The following is a 17,752-nucleotide window of genomic DNA, read 5'->3' on the forward strand; positions in this document are numbered from 1 at the left end:
TTATGTATCTGGGAAGTTTTGAATTGTTTTCCCAAGACTGGTAGAGACAGGGGCGTATCTTGGTCAGTAAGATTGTGGAGGCGTGAGCTTTAGACTGTCCAACAATCGCGCAGGCATATATTGTTAAAATACTTTATATGTCAAGCAGGGTGTATTAGAGGGGCTTAGGGGCAGTGGAAAGAGAGAGGAATGCAGATTGGTAGGGTTCTGAGGGAAAACACAATATTTTGTAAACTAACCAACATTTTTTAAGACTTTCAAAACAGTGTGTGTGCATTTTTGTCTGTGTGCATGTCAAAATGTCTGGTGAAATTCGACAGACCCATCACCATGCCCCACTGAAAGCACCTGGGCCCAACTATTTTCCAGAAAATACATTTATTAGGGGAGCATAACACCCCAAACACCCCCCCTAAGCTACGCCCTGGGTGGAGATGCGGGAAATGTAATTATTAATCTATGGAAGGATGGTTTATTAGAGGAGTTATCGGATATTATATGGCTACAGATTTTTTCACAACTCCACAAGATTAAATTGGCTCTTAATTTACTCCTTCAACAAAAACACTGATTACGATACATTAGAGTCCAGTAGAAACTAAAAAGACTTAGGGCCTCATTAGGAGTTCGTTGGATGGTTTGCACCGTCCACTAAACTTCCGACGTGGGGATTGCTGCCACACGGGCTACCTCCCCGCCGGATCCATTAGTGTTTCCCGCAGGGCTTGTGGGAAACAGGTGACAGCATTGTCTCCTGCTCATAACTGAGCCTGCGGTAATGCTGCCACCGCAGGGTGAACCAGTACGTCCACAATGTTCATTGTCTGCACAGCAGACAGTGAACATTGTAAGTGTGCTGGGCAGGGGAGGCCCTGCACTGCTCATGCCAAGTGCATGGGCAGTGCACCGGTCCGTCTGTGGTAAAACCACTGAGAAAAGGCTGGCAGAGAACGAGGTTGTAATCAGCGGTGGGGCACTGCATGCAGCAACACCCTGGCTGATTGCGATCTCTGCCACCGCCAGACCGTCGGAATCATGGATCATGGCTGTGCTGGCGGTACCCTGGCGGTCTAACCACCAGGGTCTTAATGTGGTGGTCGGACCACCACGGAAGCGGTGGTCCTGACCGCCACCTGAGGCTGGCAGTCTTAAGACCACCACACCAGCCTCATAATGAGGACCTTAATTTACTCATCAGATAATTGCTGGACATATGAATGATTCATCTGTGCCAATATCTGTGCAGGAAGCAGTACCATGAGCTTACCAGAGACTTCACGCATCCAGAGGACAAAGGAGCACTCCATGCGCAGCTGGGCATCCTCATCGCCTGGATTCTTCTGGTGTCTCTGCGCTTGCAATCACCTAGAGGGGCAGGGTGTTCCATGAGCCACTTAGTGCATTGGCCATAGAGGGTGTCAGCGGGATGCAGAATTCAACGCTTTGCGAAGGGTGTCAATCTTGGGCTTCTTAATTGCCAAACTAATTTAATCAATTCCAGGAAAGGCGGGTGAATAAACCTCATGAACAGCCCTTTTCCAAGATGGTGGTCTGTCTACAGGATGCTATCCAAGGTTCCCAATCCAAGATGATATTGAGTGATTTTCTGTGATGTCAACTCCTGTATGAACCGTATACAAATGGAGGCAATCACAAGAGGAAGATGTGTCACATTCATCTCCTATTTGCCGTTCACTTTTGTCTCTGTTTTTAACCTTTTTTAATCAGGTTTCATTCATGGATCTGGCTTTTTAGAAGACTTATGCTGGGTGCACTCTCAACTTGAAGGTGGTTTTGCGCCTTGCGCATCAACCACAGTCTTGCCTCTCAATTACAATGAAGAACAGTCAAGATTGCCAAGCCTTTCTACTGCCATTGTGGCTTTTCATTCCAGACATGTGTTGCATCATGGTACTTGGGGGCATAATTAGTTTTAATGCAAATGTGGTGTTAAGTTGGCATTGCGGCACTTTGTGCCAGGCATAATGTATGCAAGGGGGGCATTGCCACGTAGGGAAGCCCAGAAAAATGGTGCAGTGAAATTTACTAGATTTCACTGCACCAGTGCTTAATTTGCGCTTGTTGTTTCCGGTGCAGAGCACCAGCACTTATTTGAGGGCCAGCACTTATTCTTCTGCCTCAAGAACTTGCTGCGAGCAAAAGACACATTTGGGAAAAATGGAGGAAGTGAAAAACGAAAAAGCGTCACAATTGGAGAAAGCCGAAACCTGCAAGAGTGAGCTGAAGGGGCAGGGAGCGGTTTTAAATGGATTCAGGAGGCCCGAGATGTCTTCAGGATTACGCTGCCTCAGTATTCTGTGTCCGCACAGTTATTTGCAGCATCCGTGTGTTTCAGAGGAGTTCTTTGGGCACCGTCATGTTTTTATTTACAAATTAAGCACTGCACCATTTTTTGTCATTATTAATGCCTTCTTAAGGCAGGCGTAAGATGACGCTCACATTGAAAGCAATGGGCCTCCCTCTGCTTTGCTGCATTAGCACCATAATTGATGGCGCTAATCCAGCAAAGAGTCACATTAGCACCATAAATTATGACGCTAATGTGGACACGACCACCATGGTGCGCCAAATTGTAAGTACGACGAACACATGGTGTCGTTAGGGGACGCAATGGGATGCTAGAAAAGTGGTGCATCATGAATGATGTGCCAGAAAAGTGGTGCATCATGAATGATGTGCCAGAAAAGTGGCGCATCATGAATGTTGTGCCAGAAAAGTGGCGCATATTGAATGTTGTGCCAGAAAAGTGGCGCATCATGAATGATGTGCCAGAAAAGTGGCGCATATTGAATGTTGTGCCAGAAAAGTGGGGCATCATGAATGATGTGCCAGAAAAGTGGTGCATCATGAATGATGTGCCAGAAAAGTGGCGCATCATGAATGTTGTGCCAGAAAAGTGGCGCATATTGAATGTTGTGCCAGAAAAGTGGGGCATCATGAATGATGTGCCAGAAAAGTGGTGCATCATGAATGATGTGCCAGAAAAGTGGCGCATCATGAATGTTGTGCCAGAAAAGTGGCGCATATTGAATGTTGTGCCAGAAAAGTGGCGCATCATGAATGATGCACAACTTTTCCATAAATATGCCCCTTGGTGTGCACTATTGCGACATAACACATTCCTTATAACACAATAAACAGAAACAAGGACAGATAACAACTGCCTGGTGTTTGAACTGTGCACTGAGCTACTGGTCTCTATCACCACAGTGGCAGGTCCAGCAGGAGTCCATCATGCAAATTAAGAGAATACCGGTGCAGGAAATAAAAGACTTGAAAAGTAAGAGTGAATGAAAAAATAAAAATTAAAAAATAAAATGTATGGCTGTCCTTCTGAAACAGGGGAGGAAGATGCAGTTGGGATTATAGTCTGGAATATCGAGCAGGGAATATTGGTGTACCTTACATCATAGCTGGAATATCTAGAAAAAACAATTTTGAAAGGTAAGTGCATTTAGAGAAGTCTAAATTTACGAATTTAAACTCCTCATCTACGTACCTTGAAGATATATATATATATATAAAACATCATCATCACAGTCCATACTGGTCGAGATACATATATAAAGGTATATGTCGGGTTGTCTATACATACTTGCCGATATTTCTGTCCTCAATAGTATAGATATGCTATTGATGGATAACAATATGCCTTGCTGTGTATTCATCACCCACACTGTAATCGGGTTGTGATGTGGCTGTAAGATATTATAGAATGTCTTACCTTGGAATGTCTTTGTCTACCACACATGGAGTTCCTTAGAGAGCAGCTCAGCTGTGCTGGCCTCCAGGGAGCATGGCAGAGGTCCTGTTGAAAGCAACTCTTAAGACATAAGTGCATGGACAACTTTATTACAACATTTTGCCGTAGGAATAACAACAAATCTATGTTAGAAGACACAAGTGTCCAAACAACTTTATTACAACAGGTTTCTAAAACTTAGGTGTTGACGGTGACACATGGTAAGTTGAGCACTTTTATTAATGATTGATCATATACTAGGGCAGGCACTTTTTGGTGTTCGGAGTCAGGTATTTACGGGCGAGAATTGTATCATTCAAGCAACCAGGAAAAAAAGAACAAAGAGAGATCTGAAAATAATGGAAAATCTTTTGCCAAGGTCTTTCCCCAGCAAAGAGGGAACACCACTGCCCTTAAGAAGGGTTTTATCAAGGAAAGTACCAAAACTGCACTTGTAGATCGATAAAAGTTAACTGTGTCTTGGTGGAACAAAGAGTTGAAAGTCAATATGTCCTGTAAAAAATGACAATAAAGAATTTCCAAAAAGGAAGTACTAAAAACCCTTTACTATTGAATATGGTTTTCTTCAAAACATAAGTCACAAACGTTTAAAAATACCTCAATAAATATAAATAGATGAATGAATGAGTGAATGTATAAATAAATAAGTAATGTAAAGTACAAATACAGAGGTTTTTCATACATTATGCACAATGTCTGTAGAGCACTATTTTAAGGGCTGTCTCCACTACTTAGGTTTTTCTTTGGGCCCAAATCTCATAATCAATTGCCAAAGCTGCAGAGCATGTGGGGTCGGTTCCGCCATGCAACCATCTCATCATGGCTGATGTGATTGCAAATTTCCAGCAATCTGTTGAACCTTCTGCTCCTTTCATTAGCGGGCTGAGGACAGCGGAGAGCATCATGCTCCTAGATCTTCCACAAAGCACAGCATGAATATTTTGTGTCTTCCATGGGAACATTTGTCCTGTTGCCTTGATCCTCTGCCAAAGGTGTCTAACCAATCTCAGATGCATAAATTGCCATCCCCGCTGGGGACGAGGTCGCTTGCCAAGGTAGAGATCCATCTGAGGGCGAGATCTCAATTTTGAGATGATGCGTGAAATTTTCAGAGGCACAGTCTTGGCAGTGCTGAAACCACAGCTGTTCTTGGCGTAGATGGCTTAAGACAGATGACTAGTGCCTTGCAGTGTCTTGAATTGAGATGATGTTCTCTCTGTTGGCTAATAACTAGGCTGGCAATGTTGCCTGTGGTAGCACCGTGGTGGTGGATCAGCCTGGCTCACGCTGCCTTAAGATGGTGAATGATCATTGATTAACGTTATCCAATAGGGGCTCTGAGGTTTACGGGGGATTCATATAAAATCTGTTTTCTCTGCGAGTAGCTAAACCGGGTTGTAATTGACGTCCCAAGAGAAGAACTACAAAACTTCACACCATTTAAAACAACTCTACTTTAGAACTGTCAATTTCAGAGGGGATGGTGAAGAATAAAACTACAACAGCAAATGAGATTTAACCAAAAGGAGCAGTCGGTAGTGTCCAAACCTCTGTGTAGGTTACTGAAAGCCACAGCCTGCGGTAACCTTGGTTAGAGGGACGCTGGGACAGTTCCCAACAGGTGGATACTTTCGCTCGACCAGTAGTGACACAGTAGCCGGGCAGGCATGCAACTCACCCTCTGCCGCTAATGACTCTGAAGGGTCCTTCCAATGAATCATTATTATAAGATACCTCTATTAGAATTTTTTTTTATTTATTTATTTTATTTGTATTTTTTTTTACTTGATCTAGAACTTCTTCCGTAAGATCTCCGCCGCAACTCTTTGTTTTTTCCTGTTTCAAACAGGACCTCAGATCTCCACTGCTCAACACCTACTTCAACACGCGCACAAGCTGATCTATGTTTCTCAAAGGACCTACCCACATCGACTAGATCTGTCAAGGTGGTTGTCTGGCTCATTCTGTCTCTAATCTGTTTCCAACAACATTACCTTATTGCTGTGTTGTTATGTACGTTTTGTGTCTATTTTCCACTGCCGTAATGCTGTATTGTTCTATACTTTTTTCTATGTCTGTTTTGACCCATATGAAACCCTACATGTACTTCGAGTAAACTTATTCACATAACTTGTAAAGCGCTCTGATACCTTCTGGTCTAGCTAGCACAATGTAAAACTCAAAAAAAAAAAAATGTAAATAAAACAAGTAAAGATACCTCTATTAGACATTTAGGGGGTTGGCTAAAATGACGGGGGCACCGCCAACAGGCTGGCGGTGCCCCGCTGTGCATTCTGACCGCGGCGGTTTGAGCGCGGTCAGAGGTGGAAAACTGGCGGTCTCCCGCCGGTTTTCCGCTGCCCATTTGAATCCTCCATGGCGGCGCAGCTCGCTGCGCCGCCATGGGGATTCTGACAGCCCATACCGCCATCCTGTTCCTGGCGGTTCGCCCGCCAGGAACAGGATGGCGGTATGGGTTGTCGTGGGGCCCCTGGGGGCCCCTGCAGTGCCCATGCCAATGGCATGGGCACTGCAGGGGCCCCCGTAAGAGGGCCCCACAAAGAATTTCACTGTCTGCATTGCAGACAGTGAAATTCGCGACGGGTGCCACTGCACCCGTCGCACCTTCCCACTCCGCCGGTTCCATTCGGAGCCGGCGTCCTCGTGGGAAGGTAGTTTTGCACTGGGCTGGCGGGCGGCCTTTTGGCGGTCGCCCGCCGGCCCAGTGCAAAACCCAGAATACCCTCAGCGGTCTTCCGACTGCGGAGCGGTATTTTGGAGGGGGATGTCTGGCGGGCGGCCTCCGCCGCCCGCCAGACTTAGAATCACCCCCTTAATTCTATCAGCCCTTTAAGGGTGTTGTTGTTTGTGGGCCCTTAAAGATTTATACAACTTTTTACTATTCACTTTTTTCACTTCCGTGTGAACACACATTGGGTAAAATGCACACATGGATATTGGAAATGTGGAAATGTACATGTCGGAGTAGGCAGCGGGGTGAGTTGTGTGCAAAGCCAGGGTGCTCCCATGTGACAGTGGAACGCGCCGGGGTCTGTCCTCGCCCTGTCACTTTCTTCACCCCACCTGCTTGCGGCCCTGCCACATGACCTGCTAGGGCATTGGACAAATGTTTTCTTGCTTTCTTAGAATAATGTTGTCCACTAACATTCATGCACATCAGGAGTGTAGGCGGTCACCTGGACAATTTCACCCCTATATAAGGGGTACAAATTATTTTACAGGTCTTTGCAATAGGCATTGGGAGCAGGGGGTACCACCACTAAATTAACCATGCTGAAGTTCAGAAGGTGAATAAGCAATAAAGAGGCCTTTAATTGTTTTTTTCATCTCACATTTGTTGTGCGTTCAAAGACAAAAGTCAAATGTCAGGCTATGTCGCCTGACCAATTTCTGCTTATTCTTTTAAGATGGAAATTGGGGCTTACTTTTCTTTTCTTTCTCTACTAACTGAGAGGACTTTGTAAAGTGAACTATGTAATAATCTTGCTGTGGTACAGGGGGTGTGAAAGGAAAGGCTGTTGTCGTAGAACTCTCGATGTAGGAACATGACTGCTGGATTTTGGGCAGCAGCACCACCGAGCGTGGGGGACTGAGTCTGATCCCACACCGTATGATGGCTGTCGGCCTAACACTTTCACCTAGCTAGCAGCACCTCACCAGTACCCAGGAGTGAAGGTGATTTGTGGCAGCCTATCGCATGCCACTCTAAGACTCCTCAGGGAAGTCATGGTGGAAGAGATCTTACCCCTTTCTCTCAGTTGTACACGTCTCATACAAGCAAAGACAAAACAGGAGCAGGATTTTTTTCAATGCGTTTTATTGGAGTAACTGCATTCTATGTAAAAAGGGATGAATTGAGATTATCAGGATAATGAGACACAACACTAATATTGTGGTGACCAGGAAAGTGAAACAGAGGAAAAGTCCCACCATACTGTCACAATAATGAACCTAAAATCCCTACCTGCACTACTAAGATTCTACATGTGAGCAATAGCAGTGTTAGCCCTAATCTGCCCATCTAGTCCATGGAAGGAAACCCAATCCCCATACGTGTGAGCTAGGTAGAGAAGAGGTCTGTTGCTCTGCTGGGAGTCCTCCCACGTGGATGAACAAAAGACTAAGAGTTTCAGCAGAAACTGCGATGACAACGTGCAGAGTAAGATGGCTAGCTGACGGGAATGTCCCCTCTGATGTGGTGAGGGCAGTGTGGTGTTTTATAATAAAACATCTGTTGTTCTAAGACCTGCCTTGACGTGACCACACATAATTTTCTGTGTAAGGTAGACAATGTAATCTTTGGATCGGCAATACCGGTAAACTATGATCTGCAGCCTTGGGTTGAGCACAGGATGAAAATGTCCTGTAAAGAAATGAATAATAAATTCTGCATGGAAGTGCAACTGATAAAAATAATAACATTGCCACTAAAATGAAGCTTTGCTAAAATCACGAGAATAATAAAATGACATGGAATTGGGTGAAAGGGCACAGGCCTCAGTCCCAGAGTTAAAATACTTGTGCCAGTATAAATTATAAAATAACCTCACGACACTGTAGAATATCAATTTTATTCTAATACATAAACACATTTAAATACCTGTAAATGAACTGTGCAAAAATGTAAAAATATATAATGCATTAGGAAAGTACAGATGAGGCACATTTTCTTTGAAATTGAGAATTGTGATGACTAGAAAGATTGTCATAGGGTCAAAACAAATCAACACACTTCTCTTGGTGTTAGGTAAATTATAAATATTTGATAAACCTCTATCCATATAATATTGTTTGTGCTATGTAGTTCTATCAGTAAAACTGACTGCGTGTCTGTGCTCATTTAGTGGCCATTTCAATGGAATATGTGCTGCTGTATACAACAGTTTGCTACCACACCATGCTTTAGTAATATTTTTGCAACAGTGTGCACCAAAATGCTCAACCGGATACTTACTACTTCTGTATCACTCTCCTGCTGAATGGATGTGGCTCATTCACGACATTTGTTTCTTTGTGACACTTGGGTTTTTCACAGTCCCTATGACTTCAGTGATGCAACAATGATGGCAGCGCCCCCACTCTGAAAACTGTTCCAGCACCAGTGCTCTTTGCCTTAACCATCCAACGTCATTCCAAGTAGCCAATTATGCTGGCCATTTTGGGTGGTGGGACTCTGGGTTGCATGGCCTGCTGATGTCAACAGGTCCTTTACAGTGGTGCAGCATAGGCCCCCGCAGCTCCCATGGGGTGAGGGGGAGACCGAACTCCAGGGGGCCCCCTCAGCACAGTACCCTGGCCTGAGAGCTCCTGACAGTCTGGGAGGGCCCTCCATGTAGTTTGCGGGGGCAGGAGGTTGGGGCTCAAGTTTTGTTATGCTAATGGTCCTATGGTTCATGGGTTTATGCAAGTAAAAGCAGGGGCACATTTGCTCTACATCCCGGCCCTCGTCCTGCCTCGGTCTTGGTGTAAAATGGACCTGTCTGTACTCACTAATTGGTCAGTGGTTTCCTTACCGTGGGCTCCCATCCCCCACCTCTGACACCTCATGCGGAGTGGAGCCTTGAGCTCGCCAAGCTACCAAGGCTGGAACCTGGGGTGGACAGAGCCCGTCTCTCCCTCTGTCCACCCATGGCTCACTGGTGCCTACCTCCTGGGTACTGAAGGTGACCCACGAAGTGTTCAGCACTGTTACAAACGGGGGTCCTGTAACAGGGCAGGGCCTTGTTGGTGTCTAGCGTCACTTATCTAAGGGGCGAGGATCCGCTGCATGTGCTGTTGCTACTGGGGGGCTGGTGCTGTCACAAGTGTAATTGTAAATTAAACACAACAATATTTATTAAAGAATAAATGGAGGTGGTTGACATTCCAGAGAGGGGCCCAAGAAACCGGGAAAAACGTCAGACATCCATGGAGAGCCTGGGAAACTACCACAATGACTGATAGTACATGAGGATCCCGGGAAACCTGCACAATGACTGACAGTCCATGGGGTGCCCAGGAAACATGAACAGTGACTGACAGTCCATGGGGGAGCATGTGAAACATGCACATTGACTGACAGTCCAGCGGAAGCCCAAGAAAGCAACATGAAGGTCAGATGACGATAGTCAGCCTGGGAAACACGTGCAAAGATTGTCAGTCCGTGGGTATCTTAGGAAACTTACACAATGATTTACAGTGATCAGTGGTTGACCATCTAGAACACCACTGCAAGACGCATACTCGACCTCCCACGCAACACGCACATCACTCCGTACCCCAGGAAGCTTCATTGGCTCCCCATTTGCAAGCACAGCCAATTCACACTTCTCATGTGCACATACAAAGCGCTACGCAACACAGGACCAGAATACCTGTACAGCTGCATCTGCTTCCACCAGCCCACCAGACACCTATGCTCTGTCTCACTCGCACACATTCCCCACATCTGCAAAATCAAACCTGGAGGTCGCTCATTCTCTTCCATCACACCCAAGACATGGAACGACTGCCCTCTACACATCAGAGCCTCCTCCTCACTTCTTGGGATCCGCAAGAAGCTGAAGACTTGGCTCTTCATAGAAGCACCTTAAGGACCACAATATTATACACATGCCCAAGCGCTTGGGTACCCTCTCGGGTGATTAGTGCATCATACAAATCAATATTACACAACAGTCCATGGAGAGCCTGAGAAACTTACACAATGATTTACAGTCCATGGGAGCCTGGGAAACCTGTGCTGTGCTTGACAGTCAATGGGGAGGCCTGGGAAACCTGCACAGTAATTGACAGACCATGAAGGAGCCTGGGAAACCTGTGCATGGAACGACAGTTCATGGGAAAAGTCTGGGAAACCTGCACAGTAATTGACAGACCATGAAGGAGCCTGGGAAACCTGTGCATGGAACGACAGTTCATGGGAAAAGTCTGGTAAACCTGCACAGTAATTGGCAGTCCATGGGGAGCCTTGGAAACATGCGCTGTGCTTGACCGTCAATGGGAGGGCCTGGGAAACCTGCACTGTGATTGACAGACCATGGGAAAGCCTGGGAAACCTGTAAAGTTATTGGCAGTTCAAGACAGCGCCTAAGAAACTTGTCCATAGGGAGCCTGGGAAACATGCACATTGATGGGCTGTCCATTGGACAGACTGGGACACTAACACAATGACTGACAGTCTATGAGGAGCCTGGGAAACCTGTGCATAGACTGACAGTCCATGGGAAAGCCTGGGAAACCTGCAAAGTTTTTGGCAGTTCAAGACAGCACCTAAGAAACTTGCATAGTGACTTACAGTCCATAGGGAGCCTGGGAAACATGCACATGGATTGGCTGTCCAAGGGTCAGACTGGGACACTTATACAATGACTGACAGTCCGAGGGGGGTCTAGGACACCTCTACACTGACTGATAGTTCAGAGAGGAGTCTAATGACCCCTAAGAAGGCCAGATGTTTATGGGGAGCCAGGGAAATGTACACACTGACTGACACCTCGTACGGACCCTTCAAAGTTCGCCAACATTGATAGTCCACAAGTGAGTCTGAGACACCTGCACAAAGCTCCACAAATTAAAGGGGAGTAATGTACTGCCCTGGACGTATTTTTGGGGCCCCTGCTCGGAACAGCTTTGAATTTATGATCCAGCTTCATCTCTTTGATGCCATCTTTGGACAGGTCACTGACAGTGCACAGACCACTGGGTCAAATTCTACGTGTTTAAATCTAATATTCAGGGATAGTGATGTGTGTTTACAATATTGTAACACAGCAGCAGCTCAATAATATTACTACAAATAATATCTGTGACCCCCTCTCATTTCTAATGTATAAGGTCCTGTTTTGATCTAAATCAGTGGTTCCCAACCTTTTGACTTCTGTGGACCCCCACTTTATCATTACTGGAGCCCGGGAACCCTCACTTACTCTTTATTGGAATCCGGGGACCCCCACTGAGCCATTACTGAAAGTTGGGGACCTAATCTATTAATACTATTTATTTTTTTAAGCAGCCACGGACCCCCTGAGGAGCCTTCGCGGACCCCTAGGGGTCCCCGGACCACAGGTTGGGAACCACTGATCTAAAAGAAACGTTTTTTATGGAGGTTTCATGAAACAAACACCACACTTCTCTCCATAATGTCTGTAATAGACTCACACATCATCCACATTCAAAATAAATTAAAGGGATGCAATATTTAAAACAACCTGTTTCGCAATTATTCAAGGTCATCAGGGCAATAATCTCTGCAGAACAGAGCTGGCTCTCTGGGGGGGCCCTCTGGAAGGCCGGGCCATGGGCCAGGGCCCACTCTGCTCAAGCCTTAAAACTTTTCTGAAGCTGCGTGCAGTTCAGGGGTGGCAGGCAGGACCTCTTCAATCCAAGTTCTCCTTGGAGACCCTCCAAATTTGCTCAGGGTTCTCCAGGCAGTCATCTCCCCCACTGGTCCTTGACAAGCAGTAAAGATCTCTGAGCATGAGCGCGGAAACTCTGGTGGCCAACTCTGGATGCAAGGTTGTTGGACGAGCTGGCTGGATACATTTGGCTGGATCTCTTATAGCAGGGTTTATGGGGTTCGACTGTCTTCCACAGCTGCGGCTGAACAGTGATCCACATCCTTGCATCAGGCTTGGAGGAGCTCCCAGGAGGTCGCGTTCTTCAGCGCTTTGGGGCCTGGAAAAGAGCTACAGAAAGGATACAACTCTTAGAGAGCAACAAACATTCCAGAGGAGAGGTGGACAAAGCTGAAGAAAGTCTTCATGCAGACCATAGGTGCAAGAAGAGAGGGGTCACTTCTTCTCCAGAATCACTCAATTTCTCTAGAAATTGTGGCTGGGCAGAATAACAACCACCCAAACCCTAATGCAGGTTAAATTGAAATAAAGACATTTTACATCAAAACAAAATAAATAAATGCGTTCCGGCAGTGGCTAGATTCTAAGACCCAGTGCCTAAATGATTCCCCCTGTGCCCTATTATTACTCACTGAGGCTGGGGAAGCTGCACCTTAGAAGAACAACCACACCAGTGAATTCTGGGACACATTCAAAATGGCAGAACTCCTGCCACTGGGAAGACCTCCTCAAGTCCCCCCTTGGGTCTTCCCCAGCTCACTCTTGCAAAGGATGAAAAAAAATTCTCGCAGTTGTATCAAAAATATTCAATTCTATTAAAGACACAGAGGCGAGGACTATGCATCTCTGTTTTTACTGCAACAAAGCACAGCAGACAATGTAAACTTTCCACACAATAACACTACATTTCCCATGATTGCCTTCAACTTCGTCATGGGTACATTAACCAATCAAGTCCCACATGGACCCTTAAGTAAAGAGTAAGCGAGCAGCCGCCTCTTTCTTTGCAAACATAGCACCAAAAAGAACAGCCAACAGTCTCACTGCGAACATCATGCACCTGAAAATCCAAACTACAACAGGAATCCTCTACGTCTTCAGACACCCGTACACACCAAACATGGTGAGCGTCTGTCCAACCGGGTAATGTATGTTCTCAAAAAACCATCATTCTTGCTTCCGTTCATTTGCTGAAGCAGAAATCTCCAGAAGTAACCGTGGCTAAAACTCATGTCATGAACAGCAATACAAGGGAGGGTCCACCTTCATTGAAATAGCATCAAACGCAGAATATAGAAAACATTTCAACTAGGCGGAATAATCCTCACCCCTGTGTCCTTAGGTGAATTGAAACTTTTTGACACAACAGCTAGAACATTTGTTATTCTATTTCAGGACCGGAGGCTCCGATTATGCTATTTAAAGCTGTTCCACCACAACAGAAGCAACACCTACAACAAGTTTATGATAAATTGTTCTAAAAGTGGATTCCGATGACTAATCCTGCCTTTCTCATGATATCCTCCAGTCGAGAACCCAATAACTAGGCTTCAGAGGCCATGGCTTATCTCACCGAAAGAGCTTCAAACTGAGACATATCTATTCCATCCTCAGATAAGAGCCAGCACCCCCATCTGGCCAACATGGTATGAGACCGGTTTATATGGTTTCTGCAAGGTAATAAGTAACTGCTCAGCAGCATCCTGCCAAAGTTCCCTGGTAAATGCCTCATATTCCTTCAAAATTCGCACCGCACATAGCTTATGATTGTCAGGAAAAACATGATAACATACATGAATTTGCCTTAAAGAGATTCTAAAGGACACTTCATTCAGATAAATACTCTACTTGTTAAATCCAGCACTCAGCTATCCAGTACTCTCCTGCATGAAATCAGACATGTGGATACCCTCAATTTAGCCAACAACTGGTTTGTAGATAAATCCTCACTATCTGCCCAACCTTCTAAAAAATGTTGAACCATATTAACATCCCATATGACAGTATATCGAAGATGAGCAAATCTAATACACCTTATTGCTTTACAGACCAGAGGGTGTTGGCCCACTTGTTTACCCGCTATAGCACGATGACCGGCTGAAATCATACAATATAAATTATGTACTGACCTGTTAGGCAGTCCGTTCTCTGCCAATTACAACAGTAAACTCGTCACCAGGGGATCCACGCCCCACCAACCCATCGCCTCCAGGCTGATGAATATCTCTTATGGGTGTGGTTAACCAAGACTCCTGTAAGTAGAACTTGTTCTGAAGTGTCAGGCACGTTCTAGTGTTCCTCTAAACCTCCAGACCATTAGGTAAAGTTATTGTGACAGAAACCAGGGATGCGTAAGGCCCATTGGATCTGTCAAAAGTTCCCTGAATGTTGGAAGCTTCATTAGACAATAAAAGGACAGTTCTAACAGGACTGGGAACCGAGGATGTGCTCTCCATGCTGGAGTCACTAGAATTAACTCTACCTTCTGATGTCACACCCCTGGAATCATCACAAACAGGAGGGTAAACACATAATGCAGATTCACTGTGCGTTCTTGGGGAAAGGCATTGGTCACTTTAGCTTTCGGACCTGGCTTTCAGCGGGGGAAGTTGCTCATCCATACTTTCAATCAAGACGCAAAAAAAGATCTCTGGAGCACAGACCCCAAAGTTGATGGAGAGTTCTGAACACCTGGGGCTACAACTACCAATCACTGTTGTCCCACCAGAAACCTTGAGTTCCAATCTGCGAGAACATTAGTCTGTTCAAGAATGTACTCCCCCATGACTGATATCTGGTGTCGCAGGCAGAAGTGCCAAACGTCCTTCACTGTCTCTTCCAACAAACAGGATCTCATCCTGCCTAGCCTGTTGATATATTGAACTGCAGATATATTGTCCATTCACAAGAAAATAAACCAGTTTGTCTTCTGGGGAGGGGCAATGTGAAGGCACATGAGCCCACTAGGAACTCCAGACAATTGATATGGTGTTGTGATTCTGACTCAGACCAACGACCGACTGTGGATACTGGGCCGCATCTCGACCCACAGCCCCACTGGCTGCCATCCAGCTCCATCACTATATCCAGCAGGATTCCACAAATGGCTCAGTTGTTCAAAGCCTCCATGTGTTCCAACCACCAGGACAGCTCAGTTTGCACTTTCTTTGGCAGAGACATTTTATCCGAATAGGAGAGGCCCTTCCAAAGATGTTGTATTTCCAATCTCTGAAAGGTTCAGTAATGGAAGCATTGATAATGAACCCTAGATCCTGCAGCAGTTGAACTGCCCAGGCGAGATGCATCATCACCGTGGACTGCTCTTGGGCCAAAATAATCAGGTCATCCAGGGACGATCAATCTCACGCCCTTCGGCCTGATGGTTTCCATCACAGGTCTCATCGGTTTGATGAAACACCATGGGGCCAAGGACAGACTGAATGGAAAGATTTTGAACTCATACCAACTTTCTTGCCACTGAAACTGAAGAAAGTGCATGTGCGGCGGAAAGAATAGAACAGAGAGGTATTCGTCCTTGAGATTGAGACAGCCTAGCCAGTCCTTTTCTTGCAAATGGTCCCTTAAAAGATAGACCCCCTCCATTTGGAAGTGCCTGTATAGGACCCAGGTGTTGATTTTGTTGAGGTTTAAAACCAGGATGTAACCACGTCTCCTTTTGTATGTAAAAGCTGGTGGTGGCAAACCCTGCGGATGGGTTTGTGCCAGGCAAACAGCCTCCTTGTTCATAAGTTTGTGGATTTTGGAGTCCTCTTGCCTGTTTATGGTGGAGTACTCTCCTAGGAAGAGATTGGGTGAGAGGAACATTTGAGCGCATCAGCATTTTCCGTTCTGCTTGCGATCAAGATTTGATAGGAGGGCCATACCCATGATCACAAAAGTAAGTATTAGAGAATCTTTCCACCAAAGCCTCAAAATGAGGCCATTTAGTAGGTTGCACATTGACCCTGGAATGTCTGTTGTCATTGACATCCTCAGTTCAAAGAATAGAATGGTAGGCTCTGCTCCTTTCTGCCGTTAAGCATACCTCTTAAGAGGTCTTGTGGAATGTCTTAGTGACATTTTAAGGACCCCGTTCACAGATTCCTAGACAGAGAGGTCTAGGGCTTTCACAAGTTCTTCCTCAAGATAGTTTTTTGGTGGATCTTCATAGTATTCTACATAGTCCCCTTCATCAAAGAGTTGATATTCTGCCATAACTCTGCCATAACGGCTAAATATGACCTGATGTCCAACCCATAGGGTGCAGGGGGAGCGACAACAATAAGCAGGTGAAAAGAAAATGTATAGCAAGTTTATAGCAAGTTTAAGCATGGAGGGAGAAGGCCTGAAACTCCTAGAACCAGGCCCTGCTCATTTGTCATTACAGCTCTGAGTTTCTACCTAAGTAACCGGGGGCCTCAGCGGGAAGCAATTGCCTGAAACCTTGCTGCAATGAACATGGGCAAATTGCCTTGTGCTGCCTGAATTTTGCCCCTGCAGGTTGCGGCGTAGCCCAAGGCGCTTAAAGAATAGGGGTGGGCAGGTGTGTATGCGCACCTGCTCCCCATCAATAAAAGAGGATGGCGCTTGTTGGCTGCCGCCACCTGAGCGCAACCTCACTTCCCAACACCAGCTCCACAACGTAAAGCGAGGTCTGCAAAACGGCCTCGTGCGTGCACAGGTAAATATGCAAATAAATGGTAATGAACAAACATGAAAGGCAACCTAGAAACCTGCCTGCAATTAATATACAATGCAAATATTAATACCCAATGCTCTGACGAAACCTCCAAAGGCATCCTCGTCAATAGAACAATCTAAACAGGCGCGTACTAATCCAAAAACAGCATAAGCATATACAACCGAGACATATGTTATCAGTACTTAACTCACCTGCTGAGCAACAAAAAAGAGGTGGTTACTTGGTTGCTCTCAGACATAAGGGACCATATTAGACCTGAATGGTCAATTTACCCATGATAAGGTCAAAAATGGACATGTGAAATGTAGTTTTATTGTGTGTAAAGTGTTCAATGGCTGCTGTGTTTTATAGCAATAAAGACTGAGAAGAGTAATCAGAGCCTCTGGTCCTGACAGAATGCTCATCCCTCTATGGTATCATGGGCAGAGAGTCTCAAAATTCTATTCCTTGCTCCCCTACAGACTCTTCCCTCCTCCATCTCTCCTCTTACTGATCCCAAACCTCACCTTACTTCTCTGAGCTCCCAATTAACCCTTTCTAGATTCTTCCCTCTTCTATCCCTCCATTATTCTGTTCAATCCAACTAACAGGCTCACATGTCCACTGCTCCAATTAACTCATATTTCCCTCTACTAATCCACCACTAATCGCTTTGGGTTCCTGAGTAGCGTGCTACTTGACAAAAAGCGCTTTAAAGCCTCATCCGGGGTAGTAAGCGCTATATAAATACAATTACTGGTGATGGCTAGGAGTTTGCACTTTCATGAATGCCCAGGCAGGTCTCCAAACACATTTATTATTCATTGCTTGGGGCTTTCCTTGAGCTACGAAGAGGCAGTAGGGTTTAGGGGGGAAAGCTGTACAAGTTAAATTACTTCTGCTCCCCGGTTCAAAGGTGGAAACAAGTAA

The sequence above is a fragment of the Pleurodeles waltl genome, chromosome 9 (genome assembly GCF_031143425.1).
Source record: "Pleurodeles waltl isolate 20211129_DDA chromosome 9, aPleWal1.hap1.20221129, whole genome shotgun sequence".
In the NCBI taxonomy this organism is placed as follows: domain Eukaryota; kingdom Metazoa; phylum Chordata; class Amphibia; order Caudata; family Salamandridae; genus Pleurodeles; species Pleurodeles waltl.